This window comes from Ailuropoda melanoleuca, chromosome 2 (assembly GCF_002007445.2).
Source record: "Ailuropoda melanoleuca isolate Jingjing chromosome 2, ASM200744v2, whole genome shotgun sequence".
NCBI lineage: Eukaryota > Metazoa > Chordata > Mammalia > Carnivora > Ursidae > Ailuropoda > Ailuropoda melanoleuca.
This window is the reverse complement of record NC_048219.1, coordinates 43,762,225-43,784,214: the sequence shown is the minus strand read 5'-3', so window position 1 is coordinate 43,784,214 and position 21,990 is coordinate 43,762,225. Positions and strand designations below refer to the sequence as shown.

The 21,990-nt window shown below is 39.1% G+C and overlaps 1 long non-coding RNA gene across 2 annotated transcripts in view; it reads right to left on the bottom strand.

The window, feature by feature from the left end:
- Positions 1-1,399: 1,399 nt before the first annotated feature.
- LOC117800996 overlaps positions 1,400-21,990 on the bottom strand; it is a 79,634-nt gene continuing 59,043 nt past the window's right edge. The window contains exon 6 of one of the 2 annotated variants that reach the window (XR_004623272.1): positions 1,400-1,500. This is a non-coding gene — a long non-coding RNA (uncharacterized LOC117800996). Of the gene's footprint in view, positions 1,501-14,594; positions 14,651-21,990 lie in introns of those variants that run through there. The other variant, XR_004623274.1, reaches the window with a different exon arrangement.

The following is a 21,990-nucleotide window of genomic DNA, read 5'->3' as shown; positions in this document are numbered from 1 at the left end:
TAAATTTTTTTTTTAAAAAGAGAAAATTCGGAGCTTCCTCAGCTGTATGTCTGTGCTGAGGGAAAACCATTGATCTTTCAGCAAGAGCGTCACTACTTATGCTGACTCTATCCAAAAGTTAAAAAAAAAAAAAATCACAGTTTAAGTGTATGGATCCCTGGGTATTGAGTTTGAATAACTGTTGATAGAATTTACCTGCATGAACTACATTATTTTAAGTGATACACTTAAGATTTCCCTTGGGGTTAGGAGCCTTTAAATATGGTGCACAAACTCACATAAAACAAAATAGACAAATTAGTAAAACTCTATATTAAATGAGGAAAATAATTTCTGTTACTCCTAAATAGGACGAATCAATGATTCCATAAAATTTCATTCTCAAAAAGACAGGTGTTTTCAGAACTACCTTCCTGGAATAAAGCTTGAGACTAAAAGGTTGAAGCAGAAATACAGAGGAAATATATTACATTTTGGGGCAAGCAGAAATATAATACTCTCCTATAATGTTGTTAAATGTTGTCTGAGAGACTGTGGATTTTTATTGCAAAGGAAAAAGATTAAACAAGTGTATTTCTCAACAGTGCTTTCGACCATGTTTCCCCTTGAGTTGTATTTTAAGGCAAATTTTCCTGTGGCAGTTAAAGATTTTAAGATGTGTACATGTTCACTTTAAAGGGTTGCAGCGAATTGAGGTGAAATAGTATTTGCTGCCTCTCACTATGGTTCTTAACAAATATTTCATTAACTGGACACCCCCGTTACAGTCTCTGAAATCTGTGTATTTTATAAGAGCCATCTCCTTTTGTTCCTGATGGGGTGGGGATGCTCTTCCCTTACGCCTCCTCTGTGCCGACACGTTCTCTATGCCAACTGACGCGGAGTGTTCTTGGCAGCCTCAGGACCCCAAATGACTGACTCTGGAATACATTGTATTTTTCCAGCAGTGACATTTGGGCCTCTAGCTTGTTCCCTGGCTGGGGTCTCAGGGCAATCCACACACAGGGATGCCTTAGGCTTGACACAGAATCAGCCTGTTGAGTTTGTTCCTCTAAACATCATTTATCACCGATTCTCTGTGGATGACCAGCAATTGTTAATTTTCAATTTAAAAAATAAAGTAAAATCATCTGTTCTGTATATTTCAGGAAAGTAAGAAAAACACAGAGTCTGATCACACTGATTTTATGTAGACTCTAACTCCTTTTTTCTAGAAAAGAATTATTTCATGGTCAGATTAATATGATGCAAAAAATAATCTACAATATTCCTCCTACTCAGTGGAGACATAACCTGTCTCATTAAAATTACAGAAAATAATTTCTAAATCATGGTAAATCACATGATTATATGCACAGGAAACACTGTAATGGTCTTTTTCTTTTCTCTAATGTCTCACCCATGCAGGACTGGATCTCATTTCTTTGAGAACAACACTTTGGTGCTTATTACTATGCTGTCTCTGAGAGCCAGATCTCCTGACTTCTGTTATAATGAGCCCTAAAGAGAGAGAAAGACACAAACACAAAGGATTTTAATGGGAGGGTATCTTGTTGTTAAAACAATAAAGCTAAAACAGCCCTGGAATGATAAATTATTTTAAGTTTCATCATTTTCAGAACAACATTTGAAGAATATGCCAACATCTTCTTAAAACGCAGTTCTTTCTTTCTGCTTATAACCCCAAGCAGAAGCCTTCAGATATTGTGAAAGCACATTCACATTTCATTACCACAGCTGCCCAGGCAGCTGTATAGAAATCTATCAGTTGTTGATGTTTTTGAAGCACTGACAGGCAGTCTGCAGGGAAAATCAAGGAAAAAGAGCTAACCCTGAATTAAAAGGTTTGCAGATCACTCTCATTTTTATGATGAATAAAATTCAAATAAAATTCAAGCAAAACTACCTATGAGACACACACACACACAGAGTTAATACCAGCAGAAGTACAGCGAAACTCTCTGAGACTAGTTTGGTACACTGGCAAAAATAAATAGACTGGCCCTGGAGATTGTATAGCAGCAGTATGGCGCCAGGATATTTGTTTCTCTGACTGACAAAGAGTCTGTTGAACCCTAAGCCTGCATTCTCCTCATGGGATTATGGTCCATTAGAGCCAATCATTTTAATCAACTTAATAATCAATATTCATCAGTAAGAGAGTATTTGGTGTAATGATCAAAGTCTAGCCATTGAAACCAAAATACATGACCTCAAGTAAAAAAGATTAGATTTCTAGGATACTCATAGGGAAAAAAACAAAAACAAAAACAACAACTCACAAATACTCCCTCTCCAATATCCGACCCTATTTTTTGAGTTCCCAACCCCAAAGAAAATGCCTTACTCGCATGGCAGAAAGGAGTGTGGACAAATGGCAACTGATTGATAAAACAATTTAAAGTATCAAGGTAATGAAACAAGATTGATGAACAGGCTAAAATAATTCATCTTAGAGATAAATGAAGATCTTGGTAAAGAAAACCTATGCTTTAAATTATTAAAACCTAAGAATTAAGTCTGGAAAAAGAATAAATCTTCTTGAGATGAGTGAGTTCATATGCAAACTTGACTTCTGTTTCTAAACACCATTATACCAACAGAGAGTAAGAACTACTATGCCCAATCTCTGAAGAGCTGCACCCTCATAACCATCTCCCTAGGCCACACTTCCAATCCACTTTCTTCTTCTACATACAGAAACAGGGACTGTTGAATATATACCAAAGGTATTTTTTAGAGTGTTTGTTACTTAATCCAAATGAAAAGCTACTGGAGTATTAAAGCACGTTTTCTTTCCTCTGGTCTGAATAATTCTGGCTCACAGAAGCCCAGGTGAATCCACACTAATTTTTGTCACTGATCATGACACCCAGCAGTCTATGAATTGAGAAAGTGGGTAATTGTATTTCCTAAAACCTGTCCATACTTCTATCGTTACACTTATTACCTGAAGAAGACCATCTCTCCAACAGTTTGGATTAAGTGTATGATAGGGTTTTGTGTTCTAGTACACAAAACTGAAATATGGTCTTCAATCTCCCATGTAGTGATTGCATATGGCAGATTAATGTCAAAGATGCTTTGAACAAGCTAGGTTCATCATCAGAATTTTCCTCCAGTACTGAGTTATGACCTAATGTGTTTCCCTGCAGTGTTCCAAAAAGATGAGAAAAAATGGTTAGAAATATTATATAGTGCTCATAAAAGAGGTGTTCTTTCCCATCATTCAGGAAACGGCAAGGAAAAGATTTGCTAAACCATCATCTCCAGATAGCAGTCTATTGTGTGACCGTTGAAACTCACCTAAATTATTTTAAGGTAGATCATACTTTGAGTGCCATGTTAACATATTCATTTGATCAGATATACATATTAGCAGAGCCTCAAACCACTTCCTCACTTTGTATGTGGTCATCACATATAGTGACCTAAGAGTTTTGTGGTTAAGAACAGAATATAAATGAGGCCACAGTTATGGTTTTGATTTCTATATGAACTGTTTAGCTTGGTTTTCTTATAGGACCAAAGATTATATTCATTATAGTGATAAATTTCATGCTGCTGGTATCAAGATGAACCAACGTGGGTGGCTTAGTATAGGCTAGATGGGTGGTACCTTCATCTGTTCATCTGGCTGTGCCTCAAAATTGCTGTTTTTATTTTTGTTTTTCTGTTCTTTAGGCCATATACCCTTCTGAATTTTGATCTCTGAGATGATTCTGAAACAGGCATTTATAAGCACTTACAAATATTGGACTAGACTGATCCTCAACTTGGAGGGGGAAACCCCAAACACCACAGTGTAGTACGTCAATCAAGCCGTCTTCAGACACCACATGCTGCCCCATTAAATAATGATGCTCTCTGTCCCCAGTTCAGTAACATAACTCCTGGAAGAATTTTCAAGCAAGAAATAGTTCATTGTTTAGAAATCATGAAGACTCTCCCTAATTAAGCTAAGTGGCTCTTATCTGTACCCTGAGCATACCTCCATCATTAAGTTTGTTAAAATGTATTTGGATGTTCCATTAATGTTTCTGATTCTTCAATGATCTTCCAAAATCCTAGGGAATAAGAATAATTTTTAATTCTCCTAGGGTCTACTACAGCATTTTGTACATGTTCTCAGATAGATGGATAGATAGATGGATAGATAGATTTGTTTTTGTTGTTGTTGTTCTAAAATGAACTAGAATACTGAAATAAGACTCATGCTCACATGCAAGCTCTTACACCTCAAACAAGACCTCTTTGGTCATCAATTTCTTCATGAAGATTCTGGGCTAAATGATTTCTCTAGCTTTTTCCAGGTTTCCTCCCTCAGCTACCATATATTTACATATAATGAATTGACAAAGGCTGGACAAGTAAGACTATACTCTTAAGGAAACAAGGATGTCTTGACTTCTTAATCCACTTCTGTTGGATACAAGGCCTGATCTACTTAGCTCAGCCACAGAACTGGGCAATTTCCTAGGAAACTTGTGTTCTGTATGCCAAGAATCTCAAATACTTGTGTCAACTTTAGAATCTGGTGGAAGCATGAATTATACATATTATCTACCACTTAATGTTGATCAACCATCCATTTGGCTTTATTGGGGTACACATTACCAGAAGTGGTTTTAATGTGCTCCAGAGGAGCTAGAATCTTCATATTGAGCAGAAAAAGAGAGTAATTCAAAAAAACCACTTTGCCAAAAACTTTATGGCTGAAATTATATCCTAATGAGATTTTCAAAAACCCTTCAGTGTCCCTTTCTGATTTTAAGCAGATGCAACCTAAAATTACTCAAATATTTACATTTATGTCAATGACTTTAATCCATTTTGTCACTTAATTGTATAAAGCTATCTTCTACAAAATAGTATACTGGTATTTTGAAATAAATTGATTTTTAAAAATGGACATGGATAAAAAAGCTACAGATGGGGTTTTTATATACAGTTGTTTGCTCGGTAGATGGAATATTGAATCCTTCACCCATTAAATGTATCCTCACCACAGATTTGCTGCACCTGCTATTTTACATCTCAGTATATTTCATACTGAATATTTATGGTCCTTTCAAAATAATATGGAGATGGATTAAATGGTTAGAAACAGCCCAATGCTGACATCTACTGGATATACAAAAGGATGCATTTGACTATCAAAAGAATCCCTATATTCTACTTTTAAAGCATAAAGTAAAGGTATAATAAACATAAAACAAAACTTATTTTGCTTTACTTAATAAAATATATACTTGTTCTCTCTAAATTCATGTACATATCTAAAACGAAACATCACTTGATTTCAAAATGGCTAAAATTAGGAGGTTGACACTATTGAACTCAGAGACCTAAGAAGAAAGGGGAAGTAACTGTGATGTTCTGAAGGGCGTTGAGCTCAGGAATAATGCCTTCAGCCACTGATGATGTCCCTCAAGCACTAATCTACCTTTTCAGTAAATAGTGCTTTCCCTGTGTATAAACAGGAAAGGTAGCTCCAAATCCCTCTTCTTTTGGTCTTGAGAAATTGTGTGAATCCTGTTCTCACTGTTCTTTTCCACACCAAGTGGACTTCCTTGGCAGATTTTTCTTGGCATCTATGAGCCTATTATGAATTATATCTTTCTTTTGCCAAGGTAGAGTCAATTGCTAGATAAGTTGTTACAATGGAAAGTCACACACCCTTGGGTTCAATTTCTGGATCAGTGTTTTATATATGTATCTGAGTTAATTGGGAAAGCTAAATTGCATTTTATTGCACTATTATCGGAAGAATTGATGGCAATATATGTAAAACACATAGCCTTGTCTGAAAAGTAGGTGCTAAGTAGTTATCGTCATTATTATTATTATTGTTATTATTAGCATCATCATTACATTTATCATTTTTTTCAACTAACCCTACAGAATACCCCAAACTTAGATTCCCCTCTAACATGAGGTCTTCGAAGACAGGGGCCACGGCTTATGTTTGTATCCACTGCACCTGATATAGTACCAACACAAACAGGTTCAGTAAATATTTGCTAATCTGAGTTCACTTTCTGAAATGGGTGGTATCAGGAAATCGCCTTGCATTACACAAGATTACACAATGCTACAACATGTGGCTATACTCTTAGTTAAAAATATCACAAACAGGGAGCAGTAATAAATGGGGAAAGAGGATAACCAGCCAACTACTATCAATTTCCTGAGCCAATACCATGATAACACACTGTCTTTATCCTATTGCAGGAGGGCTTGAACTCATAGTATTCTGATGTTTCATTAGCCTAGCCAATTGCATGGCAAGACAGTAGGTGCAAAGAAGATCTACCATACTGGAGCAGAGAAACTGACCCAGATACGGAACTGCCCGCTAGTTCTCATAGCACATTTATAGTTCACGATCTTTGCCCTGCATGGGTTCCTATTCACAGTTGTTCCTGCCACTAATCACAGACTCTCTCCCATTTCAGCCCTGATATATGTTCTAGACACTAAAATTTATAAATTTTACACCAGAGTAAATTGTAAAACTGAGCCTTAAAAATAAAGTTGAGAACCCCAGAAGTAGGGCTATTTCTCCAAATCACATAATAAAAGCACATATACCAAGACCCAGTGATAAGTGGAATTTGATGGAGAAGGACCTTCGAGGAAAGGCACCCTGTCACATTTCATGCATTACAAGCTTGTGATTTAACTGCATTATAGGGGCTAATAATTAACATATTACAAACTCAGTTACATGAAAAATATGGGGTTTTTATTTTCTGTGACTGACCTTATCTTGCTCTCAAGTCCCCAGTTTTACTGGGCAGTGGGAAAATTTAAGCTTATCAAGTCAAATAACTCAGTCATGTTCACATTAAATGACTAGATTAATGTAATCTCTTGTGGTACTTGGAAAATCTTTCAAGGTTTCTTCCATCTTTCTTTCTCCAAGCTAACATCTCCTGTGGATATAAATAATATCATAAAATCTTAAATGTTCTAATGGCAGAGGGTAAAAGGATCCCTAAATCAAAGAGCTGTCCCTTGTTCTTTCCTCTAGAAACTTGTTGGCTTCCTTAAAAATGTTCATTGACCCTTTCGATTATTTACAACCCTCTAGTATATGCTACTGAAATTTATGGCTGGTAAAATTTGGCTATTTTCTTAGCATGATTGGTAGATCTCCATGCCCACTCTGATTGGCCTATTCTGGCTTCCATTCATAGTTCAGGTTATCTAAAATCTCAGCTACATCCTCCATACGTACCCAACCCAAAGTGGGCCTTCTGGCTCTCCACTCTCAGCTATCTTTACATCATCTCCTCTGACTATACAAGGACATTCTACATCCTTTCTATATGGGAGCTGAGGGAAACTTCTGGTAGCCAGACTCCTCTCTACATAAACATATCACACCATCATTCTCTTAGCCTGGCACCCATACAAATACCAGTGCTAATGTTGGCGATTCTCTTAGGTAGTTTACTTCCAGAAACTCAAAGAGGAAGTGGGGCACAAGCTCTTCTTATTTCCATTTCTTCCACAAATTCTACATTTTGCGTTCATTTACATTTGTGTTCATATACCTTCTAAGGATGAAGCTGGGTGAGGCAGGTGGGGTACATGGGTAGAAATGATTAACATCTGATCTGTTCTCTCTTATCTTCCATCTATCCCTTTCCTCAGAGAACTGAAAGGCCTTTATTTTTTCTTCTCATTCCTATCTGGCAGACACTTCCCCTATATCACAATGTACTTTTCTATTCCCTTTCCAAAGGGTCTTCAAACTAAAAGTCGATAGTCAAAGAAGCCATTGTAATAAGAGGGAGCACACATAGGGAAGCATTTTCAAATGATAACACCCATTACCGGAGGAAAACCTTTTCTCTCAGAGGCAATTAAGACGGTTATTTTGATTTTCATCATTAAATGAAAATTTATCTACTTAGTCCTGGAAAGAATTGTGTTAACTTAAAAAACAACAACAACATAAGAATTAAGACTTAATTCCTTGAACGTCCTACCCAGTTTGTACCCCTATTCAGAAAGAAAGGGCTAAGGAGTGAATCTAGCAATTCTTCAAGAAAGGGTTCCCTTACTTAGACTCCTTCTTTGTCAAGAGCTTAAATTGAACACACCCATATTCACACTTCTTTTTCCCAAGACCATAATTTGAAGTTGTCAGAGGCCCTGGAGTTAAAATCCCTGTACCTTCTCAAATGAACCAAGATGATTAATTCTAGATCCTACCTTTCAGTAAGACTAGGGTGGTTCATATTGGACTACCCAGTCAGAATTGGATTGAAAATTCAGGACTGATCTATAAGCAAAGGGTGTATGAATGAATGACATTAGGTAGGGAAGGCAGGAGCTTACATTCCTGTGAGATCCTCCATAGTCGATGCGCCAAAGGGAGAAAGGAGAAGCCCTGTTCATGACAGCCTTTTGTCATTTGCTCCTCATTTTCATGGTTGTCCGTCACTTGGGAGCAACTAAGCCAAGAGAAGAAGGGGGAACTTCCACATGTCACAGTCAAAGGATGGGTCAGGTTTAGTGCAACGTTAACCCATTATTTAGCACTAGGGACTCTCAGAGAGTGAGTACAGTCGAGCCATGAAATCACTGCCTGGTGTAAATGCTCTTCACGCTCTACATGTTAGCATTTATACCAGCCTTTTTCAGGAGATTTGAGAAATCCTTTTCAGCTGACAAACAGACAATGTCTTCAAACAGACAATGTCTTTACTCTACCAGCTTTTAAACAGGCATCTATGGGTGAGATATAAAAAGCATAAAGTAGGAAACTTTTTACCCAGAATATCAACCACATCCAACTATTATTCTGCCATTAGAGTTTTAATCTTTCAAGACTGAAAAAAAAAAAAGACTGAAAAGTTTACTCAGAAGTTTGAATGGTATTGTTAGAAAAACATGAAAAGAGGGTGACATCAGCAAGAGGGTGACAAAGGAATTTCCAATGCCAGTCCCCTCACAGAAACATCAACTTTGGAACAACTGTCCATGAATGAAAATATCTTCACGAGCACTAAGGATTCCACGTGAGAGCTTGCAGCAGCTGGGTAAAACACAAAAGTGAGAAAAGACACACTGAAGACAATAGGAAAGGCATTATCCCTGCCACTGACCAGGATCGCGCAGCCCAGTACAGAGAGAGGCACTCGCCTTGTCGAGGAAGGAGAGTGAAGTGAGTACACCACTTCACTGCAGACCCCAGTATCAGGTCCACCCCGGCACCAGCTGGCCCCCACAGGCCCATTAGCCAGGCCCACCGCAGTGGTCCCCAGTACCTGAGTGGCCCCCACAGATTCAGGATCAGGGCCCACCCACACAGACCCAGGTCTCAGGCCCACGACTGCAGACTCAGGCACCAGGCCTACCTGCCCAAGGACCTCAGCAGCAAGTCTGCATGTGGACATCATAAGACTGCCCACTGAGACTCTCTGGAAGACTGACTGGTGAAGGGCATTCCGCTCATTTCCCAGAAACAAGACTCTTCGTCGTGTTAGAGGAATCGTGAGAAGTGCATGAGGCAAGGGAGGCAAGAAGGAGCAAGGGAGGAGCAGATATTAGAGAAGAAACAGACCTCCAGATCCAAAAGTTGTTTTGTGGGCAACATTAAGGACTTCCGGGTTTACTCTAAGAAGGAAAACCATCTCATGTAGAGCATAGCAGTAATGTGATCTTGAATTCTGTTTTTAAAGGGTGGTTCTGGCTAATCGGTTGAGAACAGACAATGAGGGAGGGAAGAAAACAGAAGCAAGGAAAATAATTTATAAACTATTGAGATAATCCAGGCAAGAAATAGTCAGGGCAGTAATGGTGGAGCTGGTGAGAAGCTATCAACTTCCAGGGGCACCTGGGTGGCTCAGTTGGTTAAGTGTCTTCCTTTGGTGCGGGTCATAATCCCAGGGTTCTGGGATAGAGTCCCACTTCAGGGCTTGGGCTCTGCTCAGCGGGGAGCCTGCTTCTCCTCTGCCTGCTTTTCCCCCTGCCTGTGCGTGCTCTCTCTCTCTCTCTGTCAAATAAATAAATGAAATCTTAAAAAAAAAAAACTTATCAGGGGCGCCTGGGTGGCACAGCGGTTAAGCGTCTGCCTTCGGCTCAGGGCGTGATCCCGGCATTCTGGGATGGAGTCCCACATCAGGCTCCTCCGCTATGAGCCTGCTTTTTCCTCTCTCACTCCCCCTGCTTGTGTTCCCTCTCTCGCTGGCTGTCTCTATCTCTGTCAAATAAATAAATAAAATCTTAAAAAAAAAATTTAAAAATAAAAAAAAACATCAATTTCTGGATACATTTTAAAAGCAGAGTTGACAAGATTTGCTAATGTGAAGTGTGACAGAAAGAGAAGAATCAAGGCTGAGTCCAAGGTTTTTGACGTATACAACTGGAAGTTTAGAGTTGTCACTTACCGAATGAGTTAGGTCACAGTGGAAACTGATCTTAGAAACTGGGGAGTGATGTCTCACGCAGATTAGATTTGAATGCCTCTCAGATATTCCAGTAAAGATGTTACATGCGCAGTTGGACACACTTGGTCTGGGCAACAGAAGGAGGGTGAGTTAGAGATACTAACTGAGGAGTCATCTGCTTAGAGGCCATTTAAAGCCAGGAGACCAGGGGCTCCTGGGTGGCTCAGTCGGTTGAGGGTTAGACCCTTGATTTCAGCTCAGTCATGATCTCAGACTCCTGAGATCAAGCCCCGAATCAGGAACCTGCTTAAGATTTTCTCTCTCCCTCTACACCTCCCCCATCCCAAAAATAATAAATAAATAAATAAATAGAATAAAGCCAGGAGACCAGATGAGATTATGAGCACAGTGATGGAACATGGACAAGAGGACAAAGAAGTGAGCCTGAAACACTAGCAACAGTGTTATGAGCTGATTATTATCCCCATTTTACTGTTAAGGAAACACTGGCTCAGGCCTGGTAAATAGCCTAACAAGATCATAGAGGCTGCAGAGCCAAATAGCAAACAAGGACTGCCCGAGGCCATTATATTACAATGTATGTGGTGGTGAAACAGATTTGAAATCTGGCAATGAAAGTAGCAACCCCAGCAATACATTCCCAAAAGATTCTCTAAGTCACTGTATCCCAAATGCCTTTCCAACACACCAAGTGCTGCCTGGGGGATTTGTACAAATTATAAGCTTCCTAATTTGGTAGATGTCCATGAAAAATTTTTTTAATGTTACCTAGAATGATTTCATAGCCAGGTTTCAGACAACTCATTTGAAAGATATCAGACCAGGAAAAAAAAAAAAGTGTAAACTAAAGGAGGAAATTATATCTGCACCTGTCCCTGAAGCCTCATGTAGAGACAACGTCAGCTCTGAGCTGAGCAAGTGGACAGCGCTGAAGAAAAGGTTGAGCTGGCTCCAGACACCACATTGGTCCAAAATAGAAGGGATATCGTTTTTCAAAAAACATTTAACTTATGGCTTTCTCGCACAGAGGAAGAGCCTTCTGCTAATGCTACCTAAAATCAAATTACCTTTTCGATTGCCACAGGTGCCCTCTGAGCCTATCACCAGTGGTTCCCAGCCTGCAATGCACTTAGTAATAATCAGAGTTCTTTTATAAAATCTGGATTCATAAGCTGAACCCAGACCTAATGATTCAGAATCACAGAGATCTAGGAATCTGTCTTTTTTATGTTTCCTAGAAGATTCTTACGTACCCAGTCAGTATCTGTTTGTGAACCCATGTATTAAAACCACTGTTGTAGAGAATTAAATCCCATAGGTCCTTCCCACGTGTCCTTCTGTTAAGCTAGAAATCCCTCAACGAATGGTACACATACGCTTTAAGTCTTCTCAGACATAATTGCAGACTTACCATTACATTGATCAGGCCACGAGCCATTTGTGGCCACTCAGTACTTGAACTGTGGCTAGTCTGAACCACTATGTACTATAAGTGTAAAACACACACTGAGCTTTAAAACGTATAGAAAAAAGGCCGTGTAAGCTCTTTACCGTGTATCTATTATATGTTGAAATAGTATTTTAGATATATTGGATTAAATAAAATATATTATTACAGTTAATTTCACCTGTTTCTTTTTACTCTTTTCAATGTACTTCCTAAAATGCTAAAATTACATATTTTAATTACTAGTTGCATTATTATTGGACAGCACTGAAGGTCATGTGTTCCTGTTGATTTTCTCATTGTTAATCACACTATATTCTGAATTCCCAAGCCCATTGTTCATAACTTTAGAAGAGACGATTCACAAGATACTCCAATCATGGGATGTCTGGGTGGCTCAGTCAGTTATGCATCTGCCTTCGGCTCAGATCATGATCCCAGGGTCCTGGGATCGAGTCCTGCATCCGGCTCCTTGCTCAGCAGGGAGCCTCCTTCTCCCTCTGCCTGCTGCTCCCCCTGCTTGTGCTCTCTCTCTCTCTCTCTCTCTGACAAATAAATACATAAATAAAATCTTTTTAAAAATACCCCAATCCTCTTTTTATGTATCAGTCTCCACCACTAGACTGTGAGTGGCTTGAGAAACACAGCTGCACCCGTATTCACCTGTCTCCTCTGGATCCAGCACAGTGCTTGGCACCTGACAGATGTTCACCAACAGCTGATTTCTTCACTTTCCTTGCCCAGAGCAGATTGCAGAACAGAGACTCTAACCCAGGTCACTTGACTTTCGCTCTAATCTCCTTTTTCTAGTGTTATCTATGTCATCTCACTGTCTTACACCCTTTCTCTAAAGATTAGCACAAGAAGCAAATTGAAGTAAAACTCAAATCAGTCCAATTTACTACTCATTAGCAGTTTTTATGAAGACTGGTTATAGAAGAGATTGAAACTCAAAGCTAATGTGACATTTTGAATTATCTCAAGTTGTCACTTCTCCATGCTGTGCTTCACTCTCATTAGGAAAAGTAATCAAGAGTGGGGCCTATTATTATACGGTGGCCTTCCCTGATATTAAACCTTAGCACTTGGAGGTATCTAATATTTGTGTTAATGCTACACTTTCCTACTGGCACAAAATGTTATCTTTTCATTTTCTTTGAGTAATGTTTTGCGGAGTTTCCTCTTTTTTTGGCAACTTCTTCAGCCTACCAATTAGATATACATATTAATTCCCCCCAGAAACATTTGCTTCATAACTTGATGGATACATTAAGATTCCTTACAAGGGAGACATCCTGTGATCTTTAGTTTCCTCTGCTAACACCAGGGAAAACCTAGGTTATGCAGTATCTCTAAGGAAAACATTTTCATGTACAATATAAACAATCTGACTTTAAAATGTATTTAAAAATTCACAAGCCCATGTTAGCTATAGTGAGGTACCTGAATAAAGATTCAGAATAGTGAGTACAGAAGAAACATTTATATATTTTATTTTTTAATCAGTGCATATGAAGATTCTTTATAGTGTCCAACTACCATCTCTTTTTGCTCAGGTCCAGAAACCAGCTGTTTGTGTTCTTTATTGTCAAATCCCCTATTTCTGGTTAATTTCATATCTCTTGCTAAGAGAAAAATGTAGCAGTGCTGTTATTACTCACAATGCTATGGCTCTTTGAAACCTGTTGTATTGAAACATGATAGATCTTCTTGCCTCTATAGTTCTTTAATACCATTTGTTTAATGCTGGTTGCATCATTATTTATATAATAGCGTAATCATTCATTGTGCCACCCGTGAATATTGGCTTCCGATGGCTGTTTCAAACGTTGTTGCCGTGTCTCATCGATAATAGCCCCAAATGCAGATCTTATCCAGAGTATTGAGGAAAATGTGACTAATAATTCATTTTCTGATTGTTAAATTTATCATTTAAAATTCTGTGACCTAAATGTAGGGAAATATTTTACATTTCCATCCATATCTTCTCTTGAACTCTGTCATAGTCTGTTTGGGCTGCTAAAATAGCATACAATAGACCAGGTGGTTTATAAACACCAGAAATTTACTTTATCAGTGTAATAAATACTCCTGCACGTCCACTTGAATCTTGTGCTAAAAACTGGTTTGGGGATTTGAAATCTTTTTCTCCCCAAAAGCACTTTAGGCTCTCATGAAAAATTTGCACACTCCTACCCCAGTGACCTCCAGAGTTCTAAAGGTGGGGCTGCTCTTGTCAAATAAAAAATGCATCTTATTTTACATTCTATTTTATACTTAGCCTAATAAAAGTATATAGTGTTGAAAGCATTAACAACACAAAATTGTGATGTTATCAAAGTTTGTGTCAACGTTTCCTCTTCTAGGCAATATGGAATAGCAGTAAAAGCATGCATTTTGAGCCCTTTTAGAACAGGGTTCAAACCCTGCCTTCATGATGTAGAAATTTTGAAACATTAGCAAGTTATTTTATCTCTCTGAGCTATGACTTTTTTTCCTCCTGCAAATAGGTTTAACAATCGTAAAGATTAAATAGCATCATGCATGTAAAATCCTTGGCTAATAACAACAATTTATAATAATAAGATTAGTTAACTTCTCTCCTATTTTACTCTGTCAGTGGCTTCTGGCTCCCAGATCCAAGCAGGTGTGCTCCTGACTGCCTAGTACCCACTGATGCAGGGTCTTGGCTCCAGACAAGTCCATGCTCCCATTTCTGACTTCATACTCCTCCCTTCCAAAGGAAGTTACTGCATTTGATCCTCTTCGGAATTCTCTGTTCATGACAATAACAGGAATAAAGAGTTCATTCAAAGGTTAGCCAGATCCTAACCCAGGCTGAAAGCAAGGTGTGGCTTTATCACTGATACGTGGGAAAGCCAGCTTATAAAAAAAGGCACTGTGCTACATCAATCCCCTCCTGCTTTTACATAGTTTCCTGTAATAACTTTAGATCATGGTCTTAAGTGTGAAATCACCATTCTCCCTTTAAAATATTGTCAAGCTTTTTCTGAAAGTTTACAGAGCAAAACCTTCCTTATCCCATGGAAGATCTTTCCTATCCTTTTAAAATGTAGACTTTTCTCTACCGTTGTTGGCTACATTTTGTTACAAATGGTCACTGTGGGTATATAATCAAATATTTTGACCAAACCTTGGGCTTTGAGCATACAACTTCGTTCAGTTACAGAATCTGCAGATAAATGAACATTTTGTACTGGTAAAAATAAATCAGTCCGATAAGAAATGCAACAGTTGCAAATAGAAACAACTTCAAAAAGTGCTAAGGTTTTGCAATGTAATTGTTTCCTCTTAATGAGCAAAATTTTAACACATTAATTTGCTTGTTAGTGGTCAAACACCTGTGTGCATGTGTATGTATGTCGGTATGTCCGCACATAAGACCTTTAATTAAAAGCAACCTTTTGTCCACATAAGAGTTCAAAAACAAAATTAGTCATTGTAGAGGATGTTGAAACAAAGAATTTTGGGTTGCTTTCCAAAGACAATTCTCCTTAATACCTTGCCTCTCTCAGTTTGTAACACATATTCATTCATTACTTCAATAAATATTGCACACTTACTATGTATCAGACACTTAAACAGCCTTTGTGATATTTATGCATTATGGGGAGGGACAGATATGATATTTAAGTATTTGTTAAGTCTACTGATGCTGGGAACCAAGCAATATCCTTAAAGCAAGATTTCAAGTAAAGCTTCAAGAAGCATGAGAGGGTACAAAAAGTCGAAAGAGCTTAAGAACTCACAAGAAGAGGAGGAAAAGGAAGACCTCCAAGGGAAAGCATCTGCTAATTAGCCAGCCCTCTTCCTCTGTCTCCTTCTTGTGAGTTTTTAGCATCTTTTGACCTTCCATATAGCAGCCAATGTAATCATTTTAAGATAGCACTACCCTGCAAAAAAGCTCTGACGACTTCCCATAGATTTACAATAAAATCCAAGCTCTTTCACATGCCTTACAAAGCTTTAGATGATGTGACCTCTACCTACCTCTCTCATATCAGATCTTTCCATTCTTCCTTTTGCCCAGAACTCTTCAGCTATCCTGGCTGTCTTAGATCCTCTAGTCCAACAACACATATTCGTTCTAGCCCTTAGGGCAATTTGCTCTGCCAGGAATCTTGCCCCTCTCACTGCTGTTTGTTATTCAGCTAGCATTTAAATATTGCCTCTTTGGAGATGCCTTCCTGATCATCTAAAGTAGTTCCAATCACTCCCTATCACACCACTCCATCTTAACACTGTGCGTAACACTTAACCTGATATTTTTCTTCTTTACTTGCAAAGTTTTTTTGTTTGTCTTCCCATCCCCATCAGAATATACACTTCACAAGAGTCTGAACTTTGTCTGTCTTGTTCATCATTGCTTCCCCTGTGCCTCGAAGAATTCCTGTTACATGGTAGGCACTCAGTTACATTTATTAGATGCATGAATCAAGATTGGTCTCTGAATCTAGAATTCTGAATTTGGTTCCCAAAGTCATTTCCCAAGCAACAAAGAGAATAGCCTATAAAAACGAAAGTAGAGTTTACTATCAGGTTATTGAGCAAGAAAACAATTATTGGCCTTCAGAAAAATTATGGATATCTGTTGTTTCTAAAAAGACAAGGCCAGATATATGCTGATAGGGCAACAATTTTTCCTTCAATATGAGCCTACACTACATTTCATCAAAGTAAAATTAATGTTTTTTTGGAGGGTTCACCAATAGCCTGAAGTTCTCATGAGTGACAAGGCTGAGCTACAACTGGAGGACTCAGGGACATCCCTGCTCTCAGCCTCTCCTGGGCTCCAGCAAGAAGGAGTCCTCACCCATTTCAGAAGGAAGAGTCATCATGGCTTTTAATGATGCCGAAGAGATCCATACTCCTAGAAGCACAGAAGACATACGCAAGACAAGAAAGGCAAAAGGCCACCATGAGGACAGCACACAATAGAGGGACACACACAGTAAGAATCTTTAGGTGAGGTCAAATTTCATTAAGTTTGAAATTTCATTTGGAGGCACTCCTAAATGAACCAATTATTATTTAGCTTTTTAATCTACCTCCTAATATAGGCATCTCTTTATTCCCAATATATCTCAAGAAATTTTTTTTAAAAGTCCCCAAATTACTATTCAGGGTTTTAAATGAAAAGATTAAAATACCATAAATGTGCAAGCTGGAGAGAGTACTATGCCAGTTTTTGCATGGAATTTATTTGCAAAAGTAAATGTCAACTTTAAGATCCCAAAATGGAATATAAGACGATACTACTGTATTTAATTCATAATCACATTCAAAAATGCTACAGCGAGACACATTACCAAATTGCAAATGGTTTCAGGTTCTGTACATATAGATGGATCTTGCCTAAGGTGTTTAAGTGCTAAGAGTCAATAGGTTAAAACAAATACACTCTACATGACATTAATTCAAGTTAAAAGTTTTAAAACGGAAAGTGCTCTTCCACTAAATGGTAATGTTGCTCCCTAACAAACTGCCATATCATGCCCTTGTCAGGAGAAATAAGTAGAATAACAAAAGACGTGCCCCCAGATGCCGGAGAGGCAGAGTGTAGCATATTAACTAAATCACGTCTTTCAAACTGCATGGTTCCTCCCTCCTGCAAGGCAGCAGGTATTGACCAGCCTGGTTCCATCTAAGTAGCCCCTGCATTCACCCCGCTCAGCACAGGCGCGATGCTACAACAGGAGGGCCCAGAGCCTTGCACACATGCACAGGAGCCAAGGGTCATGCCACCTCTGCTCCTCTGAAGATATCAGGGATGTCTTTTAAATCCTACAAGATACATGTGATCTAAGACTTTGAACCCCTAAGAGTGAGAATTGATGAGACGGAGAAACAGTGCAGGGCCCAGACTTCTTGCTCACTGTCTATCGATCATTTAAGAGTGTTGTCCTTGCAGCAGATGTTCCAAGAGTACATTTCTTTCATTGCCATCGTGGGCAATTTCCATTATTACTTGGTCTTCTTTCTGATTTAAGCTACAAACATATACCTTCCTTAAAGACCCAGTGCTTCCTCTCCAGCAGGGCATAGAAGGCTTATCAAGCAGATAAAAATGATATCAAAATTGATGCTTGATCTTATTACAGATAGGTTTCCAAAGAAATCTCTAAGATGTGGAGAGTTTCTCTAAACAGGAAAGAAAGGTGGTAATCAATGTTCATATTCAAAGAGGAAGCCCAGTCAGGAACATTCTGGTTTTCATTTTTAGGAATCACAGAGGCTTTAGAATGACTCCTCTCTGACAGGCCTCCAGGAAGATGTTTGTGACTTTTTTTCCTGACAGCTGAGATCAGCATACACAGGACCTTCCCTTGAACACCAGGCAAATTGACATAGCCATGAAATCCTTAGAGTGGTATGGGGGAAGGCAAGAATGGGTGGTGCAGAAAAATTTATATCGAGTCAGAAGACCTGAATTCTGGTTCTGCTATTAATCAGTTCTCTTCCATTGCCTCAATTATGTAATATCTCTAAGTCCCATTTACGCCCTCCGTAAAGCGAAGATGATAAGGCCTAGCTTACAAAGGTGCTGGATTGTTATTTTTTTTTTTCACTCAACAGTAAGTGTCTGTGTTCTAAGTGCTGAAAATGAAAAAAAAAAAAAACCAAAAAGATAGGAGCCCAGACATTGTTAAGCTTTAACCATAGTAATGAGTGCAAACATGGAAACAGATAATTGGGTAGTAAGATAATATGTCACCCTGACAGATTCTGACAGCTGGGAACAGACGGGCACAATCCTTCATGACACTGCAAAAACATCACCGCCACCAGGACTACTCGACCAGAACTTGTAGAGAAAAGAGAAGAACTCCGATGGCAAAAATTCTGGATTGGTTGAGATTCAATCTGAAGTTTCCAAGTTGACTCAGAATTCAATTAGATAACTGTTTTTGTAATCAAGCTAAATAGACTTGAAAGGGAGATTAAGTGATGTCTTAGGCCAAGATCCCCAGAAGTTGAACCTGAGGCAAGGAGTCCGTGCAAGTGAATTGTTGGGGAAATGTTCCTGAGAGAAACCAATAAGGGAGAAGGGCAAGCAGAGCATGGAAGAGAAAAAAAAGTCCAGTAAGAGTTCAGTCAAAGTCCCACAGAAAGGGCTTCAGCCTACATCTCAGAGTGGAGAGTGCTCCTGTCCCTTCCATCTTTGGCTAAGAGCCACCCTTGGAGGGATGTCATTCCCAGGCACCTCCAGCTCTCTAGGCTTCTGGGAGAAGCAAGCCCAGTCTGAAGGCAGTCCTCTGAAGAAGAATTACAGGTGCAGGCTGAGGAAAGTGAAGGCACACTGACCTTCAGGGAAGAATATATAAAAGTCATAAAAGGGACATGAGGGGCTCTGGGAGCAACACGGACAGTGTCCGAAAGGAGGCCTAATGGAAGTGGAATGGAAGTGCTAGGTTACACTCCTCACACCCGAGAGTGTGGCCCGAAGTATTACAGTACTTATAACTGCAATACAGAAATAACTATAATATTATATGGCCGTGGCCCCAAGGAGATAGTGAACAATTCTGAGAAAAAAATGGGAAGATTTTTAACAGACTGTGTGATCCCTCTCTTGAGCGACATCAGATTTATAGGAGTTTCCTGAAAGCTGACTGAATCTGGGGTTAAGGCTTCATCCTGTGGGGTGGTTGCCTGGCAAGCTTGGGGACAAAGTCAGAAGTGAAACCCTACTGAAAAAGTAGTGGTAAGAACCAAGTCATAGAATCTAAATTGATTTTTTAGAAACAAAAGGTTGGGAGTTAAACAAGAAAAGTGTCCATGGCCAGGAGCCAGATGAAAATTAGGCATGAGAGTTCTGGCCTTTAATCACGGCAGGGCTGGGTCGTCCTGGGCAACACGATGGTAGGTGGTTAGACACACTGGGTAAGAGTGCCCAGGAGTCATGTCAGGGTCAGGTCTTGATGGAATGTGTGGGTTTTTAGGTCCGGAAGGAGGAAATGACGTTGAGGAAGGAGTGACAAGCATGTGCAGAAGCAGGGAGGCCAGAAATTGCTGTGATATGAACTGAGAGAAGAGGGAGATGAGGTGAAAAGGTCATTTTCAGCCAACTTGTCACAAGTCCTGCAAGCCATTCTGAAACAATTTTCATCTAATCCAGCGGCCAATATTTTTGTTCTTCCATTTTTAGGAAGGTTATGTAGAGGATAAGTTAAAGTGGAGAGAAAGAGACAGTTTGAAGGTAGCGAAGTCCAGATGAGAGATAATGTACGGTGTAATTAATAACCTCCCCAAAGAGATTTTATAGATCAGGGAACTAGCCCAGAGAAAAATAAACTGGGTTTTTCTTAAAAGATCTTTATCTTTTTGCATGCTATTTGTGCAATTGTAATTGCTAAGGGAAAAAAACAAACATGGAAAAAAAAAAACCTCCTCCATTTTTTAGAACTCTGAAAAAAAGGCTCAATCATGAAAGCATCCTGTTCTTGCAGAAGACTATTACTGAGATAAAATAGCAACTGGATTCTTTCCTAGCAAAAAGAAAGCTAGCTCAAGAAACAAAATCCCAGCTTAGGCCTGGGACATTGGTGTTTTCGCAGTAATGAAATGATTGAAAAACGTCAAACTGCAGAGAATGCTAGTATGAGCTACCAGCACCCTGTTCAAACAGTAACTTTTAGCAACTGAAAATCATTAATGGATGTTAAAACAATAGAAAATGACACCTAGCTACAGATGCTAAACTAAAGCAATGAGAGCAAGACTAGACCTCAGGGGCAAGAGGAGAGAGCCACCTGAGGCCAGAGTCAGGAGAACTGGGCGTCAGATCAGACACGGGAGAAAAAGGCGCCTGGAGAATGTAGTGCTGGGCTTAGAGACTGGAACTGGAGAGATCTGGGGAGAGTGAGGCAGACGGCGAGTTCAACGTTGTGGTGCTCGGCGTCCAAGCTGGAGGTGCCCGGGAGGTGGCTGGAAATATGTCTTCAACTCAGGGGAAAAGTGGCTCTAGAGATACAGATGGAAGATTCGTTTCTATTTAGATCATAGGTGAGCCCTAGAAATAAGGGAGAGAGAGTTTAAAGCATTTCAAGAGCAGAACCCTGGGAAACTCCAATATTCAAGAACCATCCCATCTAAAGAGGAAGCTCGAATAAAGGATATTAAGAAGGAGTGAGCAGGAGATGGGAAATGATTAGTGTGCTCTAAGCCCAAAGGAAAAAGAGTGCCCAGAATGAAAATCTGGCCAAGACAACCTAGGCCTGACTACTCACTGTGTGACTCCTCCCTTTGTACCTCAGTCTCCTCACCTAAAAATTGGGCATAATAGCATCCACTTTATAGAGCTGTTGTGAGGCCTGATTTAATATATGTAAAGTGCTTAGAGCAAGGCCAGGCAGAGAGCAAATGCTATATATACAAGTTAATAAAAAGAACAAAGTGCTGCAGAGACATCCCTTTGGGTAAGTTGGTTGGTGCCTGGAAATAGTTCATTGGTCATTGTTATTGGTGACAGGTACCATCTATGAAAGCACAACACATAATAATTATCATTTAAAACTTTTTGTTTTCCTACTGGCTATTATTTAGAGTTTGTGACTATGAGAGGAAAAAATGATGGCAATGTCTTTATGAAGAACAAATACATGGGATAACACATGCACCAAAAATATACCAGACTAGATTAAGGGTGAATTTCGCACAGCAAACCTAAGTATGGAATTATCACCCACACGAATGAAAAAGACACGTGCAGTTTTTATTAATAACAATATTAGGTGTCTGAAATCTCACTAGAATTATTTTAGAAACACAGATGATCAAGCAGATGTATGCTGCATGTGAATATGTGAATAGTAAGTGACACAAATTATAGATGGGATAGTCACCTTAAGCTTATACATCTTTCTGTCTCATTGTGACATTTGATGAAAAATGAGATCTGGCTCCAAAGAATATAATTTTTTTGTTTATGAGCACTGGTATGTGTAAGTATCATATTGTATAATTTTATACCCAGAAATTATTGCTATCCTTTATACTTTATACTTACTGAGTGTTTATTATGTGCCAGGCACATATGTATGTTATATTATTCATCCATTTAAACTCCACAGCAACCTAATGGGGTAGTCATGA